General features: G+C 30.3%; 1 pseudogene; it reads left to right on the forward strand.

Moving 5' to 3' along the window:
- The first annotated feature begins 6,591 nt into the window (after positions 1-6,591).
- Positions 6,592-8,474, forward strand: LOC149560203 (UDP-glycosyltransferase 91C1-like; annotated as a pseudogene).
- The last annotated feature ends 1,450 nt before the right edge of the window (positions 8,475-9,924 follow it).

Genomic DNA, 9,924 nt, shown 5'->3' on the forward strand with positions numbered 1-9,924 from the left:
CGTGGTTAAATTCCATGGGAGGCATTTTCTTGCAGTAGCTCGATATTTCATTGACCCAAATGGAGGGGCAGCTAAACCTTGCAAGAGGAGACCCAGGGAAAGCGTGTTGAAACGTGTTTGGTGTTTAAAGGGGTGTAATTCGTGAAGTTACAGTTAGACAAGAGATTGAGAGTTCTTCTTGTATAATTATGACAATTTAGTGGTCAAGTATTTCACTTTACTTAGGTAATTAATCTTTATTTTAATTAAAATTGTGTATAATTTTATAAAATTTGCAATAAAATTTTTTTTAAATCTATTTAATATATTGTTATAATTAATTGTATGATTCAATTAAAATTATAACATTCAATTAAAATAGTGTTAGGTTAGAGTAGGTTGAATATATATTTTATATTTATATTAAAGTTTAACTAGAATTTTAATTTCTATGTAAAGTTATTTGTTGATCTTTTTAACTTTAATTACATATATTCAACATAATATTAGATATTTAAAAATAAAAAATAAAATTTGATTATAGTATTTAACAATTATTTATTATAATAATAATTAAGCTAAGAAAAATAATTAAATTATAATATAAAGTATAATTAGACTTTTGAAAAAAATATTACAATGTATTTTCTTCTTTTGTTTCATTACATTAATAAATTTTTGAAAAAAAACAAATCCTTCTATAACACCTCAAATCTAAAAACTTATAACAATGTAGAGAAATATTTATTTGAAATTTTAAAACTTAAATCACTTGCATATAAAATTTAGAATAATAAAAGAAATTTGAAAAATGAAAAATAACTAAAATGCTTTTGTTTAATCACTAGCTAAATAGAATCCAAAATTTTTCACAATATTATGTGATGTTTAAAGAGGTCAAAATAATTAGTTATGCATACTTCATAATGTTTAATTAATCTTAAATTATAAACTAATCATCAAAAGTTTTATGGCACTTTTCAAACTCCTCATGGTAAAGAAATATGCTAACATTGTCTCAACAATCATATGTTATATTTTTTTTATTCAAAAGTGAATAGCTATTTTTCCAATAAAATCAATGAAAATTCTATGTTGTATTTAAATTACATTTCTTATTGTTTAAGCTATTTTATAGGAAAGAAATTAGTAATAACAAAGAGTACTATGTAGTTACATATTTTGAATCATCTTTCCATAAGTAAATTTTTGCTTCATTTTATAGTTAAGTGTAATATTTGTGTAAGAGTTCAAGATTGGATGGAAGTGACAAATCAAACTCTTTTGAAGTGCAATTAAACATTGCACTAGAGGACTATAGTTGGTTGGATATTAGAAGTTTTGAGTTTGAAATTGTGTAGATAGACTATTTGTAGAACCTGAAAAGTGTTATAACATTTATTGTAAAATATAATAACAATTCTTTTTTTATGTTTAATAATTTTGTAGTAATATAAAATATGGATGGTTAGTCTCAATTCAATTTGACTTATATGGCAATTTTTGCTCTGCTGGGGTTTCCTGTCTCTCCTACATATGGTTGTCTATCTAAGCTTTCCTTTTGTCATATTCATCTGTCATATCACATTTAGTATGGGAGATTTTTAGTGCTAGTTTATAATAACCCTAGGCATCTATGACCTAGTACTTGATATTGTTGTTCACATTGCTCCTTCGGATAGCCATGGCACCTCATTTGATCAATCATCCTCACAAGTTCATCCTGAAGTTATTCCATGAGGTAATCCTGATATTATCCTTCCTCTACAAGAATTTGATGTTGCATGTGAAAGGTTAGAAAAACATACATTGATAGGTTATTTTTCATGTAGGATTCCTCCTGAAGCCATGCTTAGAAAATGTGTTACCAAGAGTTGGAATCCTCATGGAGTCTGCCTTTAAGTTGTGCAAAACCTTAACATATAATTTTTTTTTTTAAAATTCATTGCTAACCCATCTTGGGGTAATGCAATTTTTTTTAATGGCCCTTGGTAGATTCGTTCATCCTTGCTTGTGCTTCAAAGGTGGTCAAGAGACTTTATAGTCTCTAATGATGAAAATATTAGGGTTCTAGTTTGGGTTGAATTTCGTAGTCTTCCCTTACCATGCTAGCCTTTTATTTATTACATTGCCAACATTCTTGGAAAAGTTGTTACCAAGGAACATGAAAAGTTCTTCAACGCTCACCCTTGAAAATGCATTTGCATTGAGGTTGATCTCTCCAAGATCTCCAAGATTTTGTGGAGATTCATATTCATTCCCATACCTTCTCTCAGAAGGTTCTTTATCTGAACTTGCCAAATACCTATTATCGGTGTCAGTCAGTGGAACACAAGATTAGGGATTGCCCTTTGGTGGTGCCTAGAGTTAAACCCCCACCCAAAGATGCTCTTGTTAAACTAGCTGATGGGAAACAAAAATACTTATATAATTTAAGTGTATATATATCTATATATATCTATAGATATGTATGTATGTATGTATATGTATGTATGTATGTATGTGTATATATACATATGTATGTATGTATGTATGTATGTATATATATATATATATATATATATATATATATATATCTGTATGTATATATGTGTGTGTGTGTGTGTGTGTGTGTATTTAGTATATTTAAGCTAGACTAATGAGGTGAAGTAAAATTTAAAAATAATTAATTAATATTAATATTATTATGATATTAATAAAATATAAAATTATTTATAAACAAGTTAGAAAATTACATGTACAATTAATCTTAACTTTTTTATTAAATTAAATATATATGTTAAATTTCATCCTTCATTGATATATATATATATATATATATATATATATATATATATATATATATATATATATATATATATATATATATATATATATATATATATATATATATAAACTAAATGATTAATATAATAAACAAATCACTTAAAATGTATATAATTGAATATTATATGTGTAGCTTGTACAAAGGTATTTGCTCCAGAAAACATGATTGAGGGAGCATTATACAATCATTATTACTATGTCAATAAATTTGGCAAAATTCTAGGGTACTGTGAGTATAGAAAACAACTTATACATACACACTAAATTTCATTCCAAGACTAAAAGTGTTAAATAGTGAAAATGGACTTATTTTTCAAAGCTTGAATTTCTCCTTAGTGTGTGATGTTTAAGGGTGGCTTGAGTATAGGGATGATAGCCGTATGGATGGTATCAAATGTGGGGTGAAAATATGTTGCATCATAGTTGGTGCCTATATATGTTTTTCCACATGATATGTATGAGATGTCTTTGAAGGACAGTTACACAAAAGAGCATGTAAACATCACATCAGCCTATTTATTGAAGATTCAAAGTTATAGGGGAATATACATAGTAAACACTAGGGGGTCTAATGATCATGAGGGTTTTGTGATATGTAACCCCCAATCACTACTTTTAAAGTTCCAAAAACTGATATAACATGTACTAAAAGCTAATAGCACATATACTAATAGTTTGTCACACATGTACTAATAGTTGATAATTTTTTTGATTTCTTGTTTGTTGATTGGTCCATTTGTACAAAAAATATGATTTATTTTGGTGATTGACTATTGGGGGGTGAATAGAATGAGTTTGGGACAAGCTTTTGAAAATGACACTTTTCAACCACTTCACACTCCAAGAGCTCTAAAGACAAATCTGTAAATACTGAGACATTGAAAACTTAGCTTTAAGATCTATAATCACATAGCAAGATGCACCGAAAAAGTTCAACATAATTTGACTTATAATTTAGGAGGTCTAGGTATGGAAGGTTAGCCTGGATATATGACTATGGGTCTCTTCCCCTACATCATATCATATCCATAATCTATAATTATGAAATACCTTTCTTGATGTCTTTGAAGGACTACTAGGAAAAAGGGAAGCTATACAAAATGACAATGACTATCCATCCAATTGGTTTGACATGGTTGGGTATGCCCATTGCCATACCCATACTCCAAGGATCATATTGTGAGAAATATCATGTTGAAGAACACATTACATGATAGACTATTGTATTAGGTGTCAGTGTAAAAGTGAATCATATTTTAAATAACTTTTTATTCTTGTATGTTTACATACAAGACTAATTCCTTTTAAAGAATTTTTTTTCTTTGAAGCCCTTTCAAAATTTGATTTTAAAAAATTTCTTATTTACTATGTTACATTATAAAATAATAAACTACTAAATATTGTCAATTTTTAATAATATTATTTTATTGATTAGCTAGTTTATTTAATTTCTTTATTATTTAATTAAATAATTAAGAACTATATTTTATAGATTATGAATATTTTTTTTAGTTTATGATATTAAACAAGTCAAAATTTAATATAGTGTGTCAAATCATATGATATTAAATGTCACGTTATCTTATTATTAAATTTTTATATGATATATTTTTATGAGAGATTTGAAATAGTAGTTTAAGGTAATAGCAATGTTGAGGATAATAAGACTTTTTAAGTTAATTATGAATATCTATTTTAATTATCAAATATTATTTTTGTTTAATTTTTTTGACCACTTTTGAGAAAATATAAATAAGAAATCAAATGAATGATAACCTTAAAATAATAATAATACTAGTGCTTGGATCAAAGGATGCAATGTGCATGTCGATAGTAGCATATGTTGTATGGTGAGACAAAAGAAGGGAATATCATATTTTATTGTAACTCATTAGTTTGGTGATTGTATGGATGATGTCCCACATAGTCTATAATAAAATTAGAATGTGTAAGAATTGCACATCATAAATTTAGAAATAATAATACTAAATTTGAGGCATGATTTTTTTTTAAAACAATATAATAAAATTTATTGATGGCATGGTTAGTTAAAATTATTAGTAAAAGAACTAAACTAGGTTTGAAGTGTGGGACAACTTACATTTGGATTCTTTGATACCATGAATTTGCATATAAGCATGTCCTTACTTATAGTTTTCCAATAAAATGGTTGTACCCAATGCTTGTTCTACAACTAATTTATTTCAAGGTTTATAAAATTTTACATAATTTTTCCACCTACACAATGAAATATGAAAGTACAATAACAATGACATCTCATATTCTAGAATCATTTACTTGAACATGATAGAAAGAAACTAAGTACCATTTTATTTACTTTCTATGTATTTCTTATTCTGTAAGAGAAATGCTACTAATTAGTAGGAGCTAACAACCATATAATCCATTTAAAGCTTATCCAAAGCAATACCCTATTAAGTATTATGATTGGAAGGTGGAAGGAATAAAATCAAAATGAATGTTCAAACCAAGATCATGTTATTTACAAAGGAAGATATTATTGACACACTCTCCCTAGAAAATTTTCCACTACATCTAAATGTAGTTCTATATACTAAGAGAAAAGAAATCAAACAAATTTGGGAGTTTGACTAGACCAGGTTTTATAAGAGTTGCTGTGCGCTCATATCGAGAAAAAATATTTTTCATTTGAAGGCAATGCAAAGAACTGTAAGGATTTTTATGCCTTGGTTTCTCATACTTTTAAGTTGAAGAAGATCTTCTACTATCAATTAACAACATCAATTAAAATATATAAAACAATATCAATTAAAATAGAGGAAGCTCTATTTTTACAACATAGAAAAGCCAATTTTTTATTATAGAAAATAAATATACATATTTTTTTGATTACATATATTTATTTTAAATAAACCCTATCAAAAATCAACTACTAATTCTACTGTATAGTGGAGAAAGTAATTGTAAACTCCTTCCAACAACAATTTTTTTATTATATGTAACTTATAACATATGCATGATCAAAGGAAACTTATAGGAAAAAAATGCCAAATATTATGATTCGTATAATAATTTTAAATACTAAACTATTTTGAAATTGAGAATAGTGTTGAAACAACCAATTTGGTATCCATGCAAAGCATCAAATTACAAAGGATTTTAAATCTCAAAGCTAAAGCTCTTGGCTGAAATTCATCAATGTATTAAATGTTATTTAGTTTTAAATATATAGACAAATATTATTTTCCTTCCCAAAAAAAAACAAGACAATTATCCTCACAATAAGTTGCTTGGAATTTAGCTCTTAACAAAAAAGCTAAGAGTTAAGAGGTAACATTGTGTATGTAGGAATCATCGTCTAAGAGTTCTCCAATCACAATGTTATTCTTTCGTAAATAAATGACTATAGCCCTTTTCAAGTGAATAGGAAGGAACTAATAAAAAGAGCACTCACAATACATGTCGCTAAAACTTATGCAAATAGATAAAAATATTGTTGCACTTCTTGATTCAAGAACTCTCTTGCCCAACACTTTTTTCTCAAAGATGGTTATCCCTCCCCACAATGGTGTGAGATCTTCCTAATAAATCACCACTCGTACCACTTATTCAACCATTTTTAGGTTGAGGGAACTTATTCTATAGTTCCATTTCCATAGGCATTGGAATTTGAGACATCAATCTCCTAAAAAATAAATAAGGAAATGCATTTTTTGAAATCTGTTTTCTATGTGAAACAAAAGTTGATTTCACCCCATGTATGGAACTACTTGCCTCTACAACAAGGTGGAAGAAGAGTTAATCATGGTGGTCATGCAAATATCACATACTGTTTATTGGGTACTTATTATAAAATAGTTAAACCCTATTACAAAATATCAAAACATAATTCTAGCAATTGTCAAATTTCAGGCATCTAACATCCAACACATTTCCAACATATGACAATTTTCCAAGCTACGAATCAAACCGCAGGTGTGGGATGCGCCGGAGATAGATCTGGTGGAGCTGGCGATGCCCTCCGTGGAAGGGCTGCCAGAAGGTGTAGAATCATGCGCCGATGTTATGAAGAGAGCAGACGGGCCACAAATACTGCCTTTGCTCACAGTCGCCATGGACCTCTTGGAGAAGCCCTTTGAAGCGCTGTTGCAAAAGCTGTCGCCTGACTTTGTGATGTTCGATGTGTTACAGCACTGGGTTCCTCGTGTGGCTGCCAAGCTGCCCAAACCCGTTGTCCCCATTTTGTTCGTGGCACCGGGAGTGGCCGGCTTCAGCTTTCTCGAAGGCCAGCTAGACGTCACATCGAGAAACCCTAGCGCGGAGGATCTGACCGTATCTCCGCCGGGATTCCCTTCGCATAACATTCACTTCGCGATGTTCGAGGCTCGGAGGGCCATGGAGCTGATGTATAACGAGGATGCAGGAGCTGGGCTTAGCATTGTCGAGCGCGCTAGCATCTGCATGCGGGAGAGTTGGGCGGTGGCGTGCAATACTTGTCTGGAGATTGAAGGAGTTTACGTGGAGTATTTGCAGAGCCTCATCAAGCGGCCGGTGTACCCGTTGGAATACTCATGCGTAAACTCCCGCCGCTCCCCGTTGATGACGTTTGCTTGCAATGGCTCGACAGGCAGCCCGATGCTTCGGTTGAGGTCTTGTCTTTTGGCAGCGAGTACATCCTCACCCCACAACAGCTCGACGCGGTTTCTATGGGATTGCAAGAGAGCAACGCATCGTTCCTCTGGTTTCTGCCTGCTAGAAATGACTTGTCCCAAGATTTCTTAGATCAGCTCGGGGTATGTAGGGCAGTATTAATTTTTGAGAGGGCTTAACCATCATTCACTAAGACTTGATTCTTAGGCTAAAAGTGTTAAATAGTCAAACTTGACTTAATATTCCAAGCTTAATTTATTCCTTAGTGTGAAATGTTTAAGGGTTAATTCCTTTGAAATCATTAGAGATTAACTGTTTCTATGTTCCTAGGTGTCTTAAAATCTATTTTGTTTAAATGTGTTCTAATATTAATTGCTTGATTTTTTATGTAGGAAAAGGGACTGGTGATGACTAAGTGGGCTCCACAGTTACACATTTTGAATCATCGTTCTACGGCTGCATTTCTAACCCACTGTGGATGGAACTCAGTGTTAGCTTAATTTATTCCTTAGTGTGAAATGTTTAAGGGTTAATTCCTTTGAAATCATTAGAGATTAACTGTTTCTATGTTCCTAGGTGTCTTAAAATCTATTCTGTTTAAATGTGTTCTAATATTAATTGCTTGATTTTTTATGTAGGAAAAGGGACTGGTGATGACTAAGTGGGCTCCACAGTTACACATTTTGAATCATCGTTCTACGGCTGCATTTCTGACCCAATGTGGATGGAACTCAGTGACAGAAGGCATGAGGTTTGGTGTGCCATTTGTAACTCTTCCAATGCAATTTGAGCAAGGGTTAGCCGCAAAGCTTGCACATGAGTTGAAGGTGGGAGTGGATGTGAGAAGAAATGAAGAGGATGGGTCTTTTACTAAAGAGGATATTAGTTAGGCAATTAGAATTGTAATGAGTGAAGAAGGAGCACAAATCAAACATAATGCCAAGACGATAAGTGACACATTGACTAGCAAGAATTTTGAAGTTTGCGAAAGAAACATAAAGAACTTTGTTTCTATGCTTACATCCTTCAATAAATAGCTTGCTTAATGGGATGGGCATTTCATCACAATCTTTACAAATCATTAGGTGAATAATGCCCACTATCTTAGTCTTGGGAACTTGAAAATCATAGTGTGTGTTAGATTGTTATATTGTGTTTCTATTTCCTCTGAATCAAATTAAACTTTTTAAGTTTATATGATTCTATGGTTTAGTGGATTGAATAGTGTTGTGCATCTATTTGCCTATGCATTAAAAAATGTATGAAGGCTTATATGACCCACCTTATTTGTGTATGGATTTCATCCCAATATTTCTCATATATGGCTTGCATTATTTATGGTCTTTCCTCTTGGTAGAGTGACATAAAAACCATGGTAAAAATAGTGTTGATTGTATTTGGATGGCCTAGTAAAGAGACATGAGTGCCATGATAGACCTAGTGTTATCAAGGATTCATGAAATATAAGGTTTCCTCTTGGGGATGAGTAAGGAGGTTCTCATATCAACATTGGTTCTTTTTTCTACATATGACAACTGAAAACTATATTTTTATTGTTATTTTTTATTTAATCTTTTAAAATAGTTAAATTTATGCTTATCTTAACAATATAATCATGCTTCAAGTTATGTCCCTAACAATCCATTTAAGGATTATGTATGAGTACCCATAGTTGAAACAATATATGATTACATATACTGATTTTACCTACCGTGGGCCTTATCATTTCTAACAAGAGATGCTACAAAGAAAGAAAATGGCATATTGTGGTTGCTAGTTGAATAGTTGTATAGAGCTTATATTATTTGATGTGCAAGATATTATTGCTAGATTGAATACAATGGTAGGATTGCGACCTTGATTACAAAAAATATTTTAGGCAAAGTAAGAATACTTGTAAATATAGTTTAATTCCCCATAAAATGCTAGTGCTCACTTGTAAAAATTTCTTATCACAATAGAAATAATATTTTAATATAGATAGCATTTGTATTACTCTTTGATGTGTATAAATAGAGTTTAGTACTATCATGCATAAATTATATTTATGAAGACATAATAGTTTAAGATACATATTGTTTACATTTTAATAGAATGAAATATACTTTATAGTTGGTTGATCCTCAAGAGTGTTGAAATATTTGGTGTTCTCTTACACATAACTATTAATTTAATTGATCTATTAGTAAACATAAGTAATAAAATTTTATCAGGAAGCATAAACATAAAACTTTAATTTATTGGTTGACTTTAGAATACTATATGTATATTAAGACATGTATAGATAGTATATGGAGGACATTTCATGTTATATGAATTAAAATTACTAATATAAGAGATAAAAATCATGTGAGCATGATAGAATTTTGAAGTTTTTAACAAGTTGCCTATGCATGTAAATACAAGATGCCTTATATTTTTCAATCTTTTTTTCATGGGATATTATACTCTATATACTTAAATATAGCTATAGTTTAATAGACCACT

This window comes from Cupressus sempervirens, chromosome 4 (assembly GCF_028749045.1).
Source record: "Cupressus sempervirens isolate cs-2001-9-10 chromosome 4, ASM2874904v1, whole genome shotgun sequence".
Taxonomy (NCBI): domain Eukaryota; kingdom Viridiplantae; phylum Streptophyta; class Pinopsida; order Cupressales; family Cupressaceae; genus Cupressus; species Cupressus sempervirens.